The following is a 12286-nucleotide window of genomic DNA, read 5'->3' as shown; positions in this document are numbered from 1 at the left end:
CTTTTGAAAGTAGAAACTTAGTGATTTAATATTGTTTTAAAGAAAATTATATTTCAAATTAAATTTCATCTTGTTGATCATATTATGAATGTCATAAATGATTATTCAGTACTGCAGATTCACTTTTGAACATCTACAAACTTTTGTATTTACTTCTAAAATTTTGAAAGCTTTAAATTGAGAAAAGACTTAAGTTTTTTAATGTTGAAAGATTTTAGACGCCTTTTATAAACTTCATCATCATCATCTGCTCGACAGAGAAGCGCTTCACTTTAAAGAGATTTGCTTGTAACCTTAAAAAGGTTCTGCAGTTGTCAACCTGAAGCTTCTGTGCCCATCAACTGCGTCCTTATGAAGTCCCATTGCATAGCAATAGCAAATGAAAAATTTATGGTTTTGACTTTTTGACTAAGAAATTGATTATATTTTTACTAGAATACATTATAAATAGTTCATGCTCTTTTATCGAATAGGAAATCAAAAACGTAGAGACATTTTTGCTTTACCTAATCATTTTTGCCATATATTGCCATTTTCTAGCAACTTAAAACGCGTTGCTGTTTTTTTTTTTTTTTTTTCAACTTGAAAATGCACGTGTTGTTTCTGTATGTATGTACGCCAGAAAATAATTATAAACGCTGTAAATTATGAATTGGACAATTTATTTTCAAGAATATAGTTTAACAGAAAGAACTCCCTTTTCTACAAGGTCTAAGATCGCATGCAGCTATGGGAACAAGAAATATCGCATTTCAAAAAGGGGAGCTTCTTTCTCATCTAATTCATTTTCTCTCGCCCACCCAATCCAAAACATGTCTTTAATAATGACTCAACACCCCTACTTGTAATAGTTAAACCTCGTAAACATAGTCACCACCACTACTCCAGACGAATGACTAGGGGAGTTCTTTACATAAGGAAAGTATAGTTCTTTTTCTTTCATTCAAAACAAGGTTATGATTTAAAAACTAGGGTATTGGTGTATAGAACCACTAATATGTGTTCTTTATAAATGCTGTATTGAAAATACTAAATAATTTTGCTTAAGAAAATATAAACGGAAAAACTTTTTCTTATGGTCTATTTGAAATCGTATTAAATTTCATCATCAAGTTTTGTTGAATACACATTGTTATATAATGTGAGGCGTTTTGAACCATAATATTAACCGAATTTGCTATAACTTTAATAAAGTTCTAAGTTAAATCATATCGCATTATTGTACATCTTAAATCTTATTAGAAGATACTATGGTTCAACTTGAAAAGCAACCAATACATCAAAGTTTACTTCAATGTAATACTTTAAAATATTCTTTAAAATAAAAGGTTTATTAATATAAAGTAAAACGTTGCCGCAACATCCTGTTGTAGGTCAGGGGCTTATAGAGGTTAAGGTTCTATAATTTCATGTAGAATGTTCGGTACTGAGCCCAAACCACTTTTACTTCACAGACCAGCTAGTACCCATCGAATATATGCTGAATAGGTTTCATGCCACCACTGGAATTTGAACCTCCGGCCTCCCTGTACCTTACCACTGAGCCATCACGTCTACTTTGATAATATACACTGTTAGAAAAAGCATGGAGTATTAAACTATAATATCTCTCTAATTTGTTACAACATTTTAAGTTTAGTAAATAAGGATAGAAGTTGGAGCATATTATTGTACTTCTTAATAATAAAATCTTATCGCATGTTACCATGATTCAACTCGAACGGAAATACGATTTAGTTTTACACTTAGTTAAAATTACCACAAATTTTCACCCTAATTTGGTTCTAAGTTGAATTTATTTTCCTTAGAGTAAAGTTCAAATTACTCACTTACTTATAAAGGCAATATAAGGATTAAATAAAATATGTTAAATAAAAAACATTATTCTTGTTTTACAAAGGTTTTCCTATTTTCTTCTTTTTAGCATGGATTTGTGATTTTTAGATATTGGCAAGTTCTCTATTTCTTTCCATCCCCCTAGAGGCTATCTAATACAGTTTCTTTAGCCCCATCTGAAGATCGTTTCGAAGAAAGGATCGATACTCTTTTGGCCGTTATTAGGTATCGAACTGGCTGCCCTCACTCCCGTTTCGATTTCAAAATGACTTTGGAGAAAGGCACAGGTGGCAGACACCATTAGGTGAAGGGGGACACTTCCGTAGCATTCCATTTTCTTTTGCAGGATAATCGAATTGGATTAGACTCGAATCCAATAACGCGAGTGGAATGTTATTTCTTACTGTTTTTTTTTCTTTTTCTTCCCATTCTTATTTTATTTTTTATCCCCCACCCACGCTCCGATACGCTTTACAGTGGTGCCAAACTAAGGGAGATGCGTATGCCAGAGATCAAAGAATCATTTCTTTTTTTTTTCGAAACAGATGTTATTTTTTCTATGACATTTGGGAAATGGTTTATGTCAGAAACAGTATATGTGATAAATATGACAGAACTAGTTCATGCAAAAATACTGAACAGGTTTTTCGTGAGAAATAAAGCACCATATGGATTTTATACTTGATAGAACATGTTCACATATATTTTTTAAGTACATTCTTTTTTCTCTTAGTAAAAATAAATTGGTGGACTGAAAAGGAAATACCGGAAAGAAGAAGCACATTTATAAAGCACAAGGAAAAAAGCATGTCGTAGTTAATTAGATGAATCTAAAAACATTTCAATTCGGGCCGTGGACACCAAATTTCCTGTAATTTGATGCTTATTCGAATAAAATTAGTTCAAAAAATAACTTAATGTAATTTAATAACTTAATATGAATTAAAATTTACAGAAAGGAACTTTTTCCAATTCATACTACTGAACAAAATGATTAGAACGTTTAAGTAGTTCTAAAATTTTTCTTAATTTCAATAATTACTCATGTTGTATTGTGATGTAACAAATATGCAAAAACAATTACTAGTATTTTTTTTAGTTGTATTAAATTTAAATGCTCTATAATTTTTATTAATGTATTTAACAAAACAAAGAAATATTTCACCCACTAATTTTTTATTAATTTTTTAATTAACTTTTTCCTGAATTTTTTTATTGACGAAAAAATTAACTAAATTTTTTTTTAGTTTTATTCAATTTAAATGCTTTATAATTTTTGTTAATGTTTTTAACTTATGAAAGGATTAAGCCCCTGACAGACTATTATTAATTCGTACATTATTCATAACAATATTTTTGCATATTAATTATTGGATAAAAAATTAGAAAAGTTTCTTTCAGAAAACATGAAATTTTAAACATTGTACATCAATTAAATTTCAAAAAAATATCTAATCATGTTCAAATAATTATTTAATTTAATTAAATTTGAATTTTGAGGCCCGAATTGAATCGTTATATAATAGTTAATGAGGTGCTTTTTTTCGGGCTTTTGTTTGCAAATCCATGATTCATATGAAATATTTATGCAGTGTGGTAAAGCAAAGATTAATATCGTTCATTTGAGTCAATATGGTTTATTATTTGAATTCTCACCTACAAAAACAAACAAAAAACAAAAACAAAAAAAATTTTTTTTGAGTAACAATATTAATAGTATACAATAAATATGCCAAATATAAAAATACTGTGTCAAGATTTTTCTATCATTATTTAAAGTAATCCCACTGGGTTTGGATTTTTTTAGAACTATATTTTTGTTATGTACCTCCGCAATAAGTAAGTATTTTGAATAACTGAAAAGTAAAAAATATTTTTGTAAAAAACATGCAATTGAAAATAATATTAGAATTACGAATTAAAACTGAAAAAAAAGAGTATTCCCTCATTTAAATAGCATAATAATTTCATGACATGTTAGTTTTATTCTAATTGACTTGATAATTTTATTGATGTAACTAATGTTGCAATGTTCAGTTTCTTTAATCATAAAGAAACATTCAATGGTTTGATTGTTACAAAATGGTTTGTTTTAAGTATTTTATACTATTTTCAGCAACAATAATTCTAGCCCAAATCCAAAACACTACTCTTTTTATATTTATATTAAAAATTAACTGAATACAACAAAATATAAATCTTGAATGGAATATTATATTAATTTATACAAGACAGAATAATTAACTGATTATAATTTTATTTATGGTTGAGCATTGAAAGTATACATAAGAAAATGCACCGAGAATTAGAAATAAAATATTTATTTAAATGAAATTAGATATTTTTTTCGAAAAATTAATTCAGAATAAACGAAAAAGAACTTTGTTAAACTTCATATAGTTGGGCGTAACAGTTAGAACCCTTGTGCTATCTAAATTATTCTAGATTTCGATAAATTTCATTTATTGTATAGTCATTAAATAACATACGATTAATACTTTTTTAACTAGTGTTTTTTTTTTTTCAATATTGTATTTAACTTTCCTTTTCCTATTCCTTTATTAATTTTGTTGCTATTTTTAATTAATCAAAAGATTAACCTCGTTGGAGATAACTGTTAATAGAGACAATATTTATAGCAATACTTTTATATGCTACATAATTATATTTTCTGTTAACAATATATAAAAAATTAAAAGTTCTTTTTAATTAACTTAAATATAAAATTTTTGCATTAATTAATAATTTTAAAAATATTCAATTTCGTTAGAATAAATAAAAATATTAAATTACATTACAGGTTAAACTGTAAATATTTCGCGTGTTCTTTTTTTAATAAATATTTCAATTATTTTCTGATTTTTACTATTATTTTCGAGAAAGCTTATTTAGACTGTAGATATAAGTCAATAGTTAAAAAAAAATTTCCTCAATTCCGAAAACGGTTACACGAAATACCGAAAATTATTTACGACGTAACACAATAATGCATGTATAAAACATAAGAAATGAAATAGCACATGCGATATACAGTTATAAAAATTATAACAGTTATTCTCGAAGAGAAAAAATTTCACCTCAAAAATTATTAATCTGAATCCATAAAAAGTACCAAAATTGCTTTTTTGATATAAATAAAATATATCAATGATTATGCACGTTATTAAATTTAAATTTAAAAAAAATAAGACAACTAGGCCAACATAAAAAGGTAAAAGGAATTCAAAATAAAAGTGAAGGGATTTGGCCAATAAAATGATGTAAAATTTTTCCAAACAAATTATTTCATATAAAACTGCTCTTGGTATTATTTACAGGTAGGTAGCTTTTTTAATAACAGTTAAATTTTTCATTCGCCTCGTAAGATCTTTATTATTATTTATTGACTTCATCTTATTTATTGACTATTATATTATTTACTGACTTCATCAAAAATTCTAATTTTACTTTCATAAATTAAAGAGTTTTTTATTTACTTCTACAAATAGTCTTCAGCTTACAAAATCAAAATATCCAAAATAGGCATTTTTTACTGTGAGTTTTTAAAGGTGAGTGAATTTTGATTTAAAAAGTATGAATAAATTAAAATGTATAATTGATAAATTTTAGTTTAAATAATTTTTTCTGAATATAAAATCTTCTGCTTAATTTTTTTCTGAATATAAGAAATTGGAAATCATGTAATAATCAAAAACTTTTTATGGTCATTAAAATAACTTGGTTTAAAACTATGTGTTGATTTATCTATTAAGTTATCTAAATTACATATATTGCAAAAATTAGCACGCATACATAACATGAGATGTCATTTAAATAAGCAAAATATTTCGCAAGTTAAACAGTAAATATTATGTGCTGTTAAATTATTTAAATCAAATATAATTATTTCTCATTACAACCTCTTAAAATATAAAGAATATCAAAATGAACAAAAGAAATATCTAAATAATAGGTAGACAACGATAAGAAAGATAAGTCGTAATTCTTAATCTTGTTACTTTATTTTAAATCCACCTAAATTAACGTTTTGAAGTATTATTCATTATTTCTTTAGTAAATTAAATAATGAAATATGGGTAAAAACTTATTCAAGATCCTTTGTGACTGATGCTTTTTGTAACAATGATATGGAAATTTTTGTATAAATTTTTTACAATGTTAACAATTGTATGAAAACTCAAAAAACAAATTAAAATTTTTTGTCATAACTGACACAATTATTAAAAATAAACATGTTTTTTCTAATATGAAACAATAAGATCCAGGTTAAAATATGATACAGGTAAAAATGATATAAAAATATTAAGCGTCCAATTTTAGGCAATAACATAATAAAAAAATTTGAAAAATTTTGATCAAAATCACCGACATCACTCATTCTAACATTTTCAAAATGATGATTCCAAATTTAAGAAATCTTTCATATTTTCAATTGATACATTTTCAGCTGTAAAGGAGAAGTTTCCGAACAACAATCGATAATTTATAATATTAATAATTTACGTCTACAAAGAGATACATTTTTAATATAAAAAATTGATACACTAAGACATACATGTAAAATAAAATTTTCAATTTCCCTGAGTAACAAAAAAGTATTCAGAAGATTTTCAATTATATTTATCGTTTAGATAACATGATAATATCAAAACGAATAATTATATGTATTTTACTTCTACAATACATAGTTCACAATATTTTTCTTTGACATTTTCAAAGAATTTTTATTTTTAGCTAAACATTTGCAATATGTTGGATCTAAAATATCAATACTTTAGAGTACTGCAAATACAGTACCTTCTACAAAATTAAGTAAATCGTATCAAACATACTTGAAATTGCAAAAATGTGAGAAAATTTTTTTTAATGTTATCTCTTCGACAAAATTTCTTCAATCAATAATTTTAAAATTGCAAAAAAGAAAATGAAACATTCACACACTTTAATTACAATCTTTAATTTGTTTACCATGGTATGAATTTTCGTTTTAAAAATTATCAAAAAACTAGTTGAAACAAATATTTTTATATGCAATTTTGGTACAAAAAATATTTTTTAAATATTTTAAATATACTTACTGTTTTTTTTAAAGACAAATAAAATTATTTGCTATAAAGTTTTGATGAATTGATCGAACATTTTTAAATTATACAATATACTCTCACTCTTTAGTATGACATCATACCTGTCGTTGCAACAGTGTTTACAGATTTGATATTCACAAGAGTCTCCTTAATTAGTTTACTTTTTTTGTATTTTAGCAGTTTAAGCAAGCAAAAGTAACAAATATTTTTGTATACCGGAAAAGATATTAAGCGAAGCTGGATATATTTTTAGGTATTAAAATAAAATTCTTTGCCTTAAAGCTTTTATGAATAGATGGAAATTTTAAAAATTGTAACGTATCCCTGTGTTGATTGCTCAGAAATAATTCACAGTTGAAAAGAATGTTTGAAGAATAACAAATAAAATATTCAAAGACATTTCAAGATATTTATTTAGTTTTTATCATCTCTTGACAAGTAAAAAGCATACAAAACGACTTGCAGCATTTTTTTTTTGGGGGGGGAAGGGGAGTCATTTGCTATATTTTTTAATAAATATATTTCAGAAATTTTGTGTGACAGTTTGACAATTTGAAAAAAAATTCAATAAGATTATTTTATTAATTTTCAAAAAAAAAAAAATCAATAAATGATAACATACCTTTTTGTATTGATTGTATTCCTTTAGTAATAATCCACAATATTCGATCGACAGTAACACAACTTAATTTCAAATAAACGCGAAACATCTCTTAACACAAGAAAACATTTAAAAAAAAATAATTATAAAAATTCTAAGATTTCTTTCTTCCTACCTCAATCCAAGACGTTTTACCCTCAAAGCAATCACGTGTTCGTTTTTACAATTTCTTTTCATCACTGAATTGCGTAAAAAAAGGAGGAGGATCGGGGAAGAGGGGGTGGGAAAAAAGTCATAAACAAGCTGCCCTCTGTTTATGGGTTTAGTAGTGTCAGTTTTATTACAGCTATATTGTTGATGACGTCGTTGGACATGAAATTACTGCACCTTATCTTCTGGCTGTTCCCTGCTCCCTCCCCGCACATACCCCCTAAACAAGCATTTAAATTTGTCAACAGTTAGTGTCTTTAGTGATTATGATTTTTTTCTTAATGTCATTGTTTTTGGAAATTAACTAGATAAGGAAACTTAGTTTTTTTATACAGAAATTATTTTTTTATTCATAAATAAAATCAATAATTTTTTTATTTAGTAGTTTTAATTTTTTTCTTTTAGGCAATATTTATGGAAATAATAGTGTATTCCATAAAATGTTCAAAATAACTTAGTTCAAGGTCATTATATGTTTAGTCAACAAATAACTCGAAACAATTTGAAATTAAATTCTTTGAAATTTTTTTTTTTGTGACTTTTCCGTCTTCAATTTAAGAAGCTTGTTAATTTTTAATTAAATAACAATTTGCGTTGGACTCAAGATTTAAGCTTTGTTTAATATTTATTATAAATAGTTTCTCTTAACATAAAATAGAAGCCAAAAAGTTTAGATCTTCGATTTTTTTTTCCACGCTTATTGAATTTGGGTATTTTTAACAAATGATTATTTTTGACAAATCATAACTAAATTTGGTCCAGTTTGGAATAATAGTTTATTAAAAAAAATTGAACAGAGGGGGGCATGGCAAGGGACATTTGCAGACCATATTTGTAATCTTATGTGATTTCCATCTAATTTCATAATAAATAATTTGAAATATTTTCTAAATTTTCAAAATTCCATTAATTTTAAATAACAACTCAAGATTTGGGTATCGGTTAGTATTAATTATGACGGAAATTTTCTGAAAAGAAAAACACACAAGTACAATCATATACTTGATATTATGATCGCATGTATGACTTAAACATGAATCTTTTTTTAAAAAAATTAATAATAAGAATTTTAATTTTTCCTGTTTTATGTCACTTATTTATTTATTTTTTATTTATTTAAAAAAAGAAAAAATGATGTAGCAATAATTTTTATGAAATTTAACGCAGAAATTTGCAAAAAATCATGATATACATATCCTTGTTCTGGATTTCATATAGTTTCGGAATTACACCTGTGATACTTCTCGATGTTTATCAAATTTACATTTCAACGCAAAAATTGTGAAAATCATAATATGCGTATGGTTTTCACATGTTTTTTTTTTAAAAAAAGCAAATACAGATTAAGAATTTTATTTTTGCAGTGTCCTGAGATTATTTAATTTGTAACAGAAACTTTGTAAAATTATAATCTTCGTATACTTAGAGACAAATTTAGTGAAAATAAAATTCAGATTTGTCTCATATCTGAATTCAGCTGCTCATATATATAGCAGCAGACTAATAATCTGCATATCATTGTTTTCCATTTAAAATATGATGCTGATCGTGAACTTTAATCTAAGGATTTTCCAACGTTTATTTAATTTATATTTAAATTTAAAAAAAATGTGACAAATCTTACTCCGAGTATCACTGACGCGATAATTTTTTAAATGACAAATACAGAACAAGAATAAAATCTTTCATATTCCCAACAGTTATTTTATTCAAGCTAAAGAGTCATATCAGAATCAGAATTTGAGTGTTGTTAAAGAAAACTCACTTGAAATAAGATACAAATTAGAAATTTAATTCATGAATTTTTTCAACTTTTTCCTAGTTTAAATTTAAAAATCAAAACAGAATAATAAACTCTATATCGTTAAACCAATACAAATGAAAACTTTTTAAATATTGAAATACTACTTTTTCTCTTTTAAACAATTATGTTTAATATTTCTTACTTCAAACTAATTTCTAACAATTATAACTAAAATTTATCAATGCAATATATTTACCAGAATTTGAAAACATAAAATCTGTCCATGTGTCTATTTAAGTAAGTAATATATATAAATGAATGTAATATATACAGTCAAACCCCGCTACAGTGAACACGGTATATAGTGAACTCCCGGATATAGTGAACGAAATGTTCGGTCCCGTGCCTTGCTATACACATATAGTGTTGATTTTTGTAGATATAGTGAACCAAAAAAGTGAGGAAGTTGGATATAGGGAACTTTTTTCTGTCTTCGACTGATTTTTTCTCTCATTTTTTTTGTAATAATTTTAAAATTTCTGCTTCAAAATAAATACATATACCGATTTTTAAAACCATTTATAGAGGGTAATGTGGAGATAAGCATTTTTTTCTGTTTGCTTCATTATGCATTTTCTGTCAGAGGGAATGAGTAATTATTGGTTAAAGAGTTGGACACTAATATCGGTTGATAAGGCCCTCAATAATCAGAAACATTGAAATGGATGCAATCAAGCTGATATTTGCAGGGAACATAAACTATCGAAATCTGCAGTTTGTAACATATGGAAAAATAGGCAATTAATAATTTCTGCTCATGAAAAAAATTTAGCTGGCAGAAAAAAGTTGAAAAAAGCAGATCAGAAGGATGTTGAAGAAGCATTGCTGAAGTTGTTCACAAATCGAAGAAGCCGCGATCTTCCAGTATCTGGACAAATGTCGATGAATTCGCTAAGCGATTTTATGATGCTACTTTTATGTGCTCGAATGGCAGGTTAGATAGGTTTAAAAAGCGGAATAACAGAAATTCAGAAAAAATTATCGGAGATGTGGGAAATGTTTCCATATCTGATGTTGAGGATTGCTCATCAGCTAAATATTACTAATATTTATTTTGTACGCAAGACGAAGAGTAATGAAAAATAACACTTTTTTTGCTACTGCATAATATTTTTCAGTCATTTATTTAAATAATGTGTAATAAAAGGGAGGAGTTTGAGAACCATTAGTTAAAATGCCTGAGTAACGGATATAGTGAACTCCCAGTTATAGTGAACCGAAATTTCAGTCCCTTGAAGGTTCACTATAGCGGAGTTTGACTGTATAATGAATTTTTTGAAAAATTTTCTAGAATTATGGATACACAATTTGTGAATTTAATGCAATAAAAAAGCATTACTTCTATGTATTACTACTTTTGACGATAATCGCGCATAGAATAATACACAGAAAAATCCAAGAAGATTAAAATATAGTTTTTGTCTATTTTTCCACTCGTCAATTTTTTTTTAATTTTAACAATTTAAAATCATTAAAAAAAATTAAATGTAGGTCGATCTCGTTTAGATTATTCACATTCAGGATTTTTAGATGAAAAGGGCATATCTACATTGAAATACTATTTCCAGGAAACGGAAAGTCACCCATTAGGAGAATTAAAAATAAATGGGAGAATTAGAGCAAATAATTTATAAAAGAAAGTCATCAGAACAAAAATAAAATAAAATAAGATATTGTATCCACAATTTTTCCTTTTGATGAATTTATGTCAAGGATGGAGCATCATTTAGTAAATATTACTTTATTGAAGCAATCAATGTATGCAAACATTAAAAAAATAATTTTTTTTTCATTTGTCAAACTTAAAATAGGAATTAACATTCAAATAATGGAATTCTCATAAGCTATTTACAGTTTTATGAATAAGTTGCAATTGTTTTGTTTCTAAATTATCAGATAGCTTTTTAGAAATAATGTAATTTCATAAGCAATTACTACGGGTTTCGTTAAGCACTGAAATAATCTCAATATATACTATACAAAGCATGAAAATATTCAATAATAATAAAATAGAGAATTGTAGGGATATAAACAACAAATTAAGACATAAAAATATGTATTATAGGAAAATGTATATTATTACATGTTACACAATACTACATGATATAGATACTAAACAACACTGCACATTATATTGAGTTAGCTACTAATTTCAGACCTTTTTTTTTCTTCTTTTTTTTGTTTGTTTGCCATTAAATATTTTTGGAATATTGCTTTAAGTTACTTGAAAGAGGATGTTTTGTGCTGCCGGAAAATATGGATCCTTTTTTCCGAGAAAATTTATGTTAATTTACAGGTCATTAAAATATAATGTTAAAATATAAGTTTAGAAAAAAGAGCATTTTCAACTCGTTTTTTTTTAATGATTTTTAATCAAGGTTCTGAATAATGCTAAGAATTACTACTGGTAAGTTACTACTAGTAACTAGTTAATTACTTAGAAGTAATAACTAAGTAATCAAGTAATAAATATAAGTTACTACTAAGTAATTCTTCTTAAGGTACTAAATAGTGATTCTTAACCAAGGTTCCGCAAAAGCTGCTTGCGACATATGTGCCGTGTATGAAGATGGTTAATCAAGGGAAGAAAAAAAAAACAGAAAAAGCACGTTAAAGAAAACACCTGAAAAGAGTCGATGTAATACCACAAAAAAAAAAAAAGAACAGAATCATTAAGTTTTATTAGCTACCTCATCCTTCTCTAGAGAGGATGAGGTAGCTAAAAAAAAAACACTCATGATTAGTACGCCA

At 26.1% G+C, this 12286-nt stretch overlaps 1 protein-coding gene and 1 long non-coding RNA gene across 7 annotated transcripts in view; one reads left to right on the top strand and one right to left on the bottom strand.

Annotated features, from left to right (window-relative positions):
• Positions 1-8068, bottom strand: part of LOC122269180 (uncharacterized) — a 55446-nt gene extending 47378 nt beyond the window's left edge. The window contains exon 1 of the long non-coding RNA XR_006225031.2: positions 7543-8068. This is a non-coding gene — a long non-coding RNA (uncharacterized lncRNA). The remainder of the gene's footprint in view (positions 1-7542) is intronic.
• LOC107450669 (homeotic protein antennapedia-like) overlaps positions 1-12286 on the top strand; it is a 327250-nt gene that overhangs the window by 79675 nt on the left and 235289 nt on the right. The window lies entirely within an intron of this gene.

This window comes from Parasteatoda tepidariorum, chromosome 8 (assembly GCF_043381705.1).
Source record: "Parasteatoda tepidariorum isolate YZ-2023 chromosome 8, CAS_Ptep_4.0, whole genome shotgun sequence".
Classification (NCBI taxonomy): domain Eukaryota; kingdom Metazoa; phylum Arthropoda; class Arachnida; order Araneae; family Theridiidae; genus Parasteatoda; species Parasteatoda tepidariorum.
This window is presented reverse-complemented; position numbering and strand designations above follow the sequence as displayed.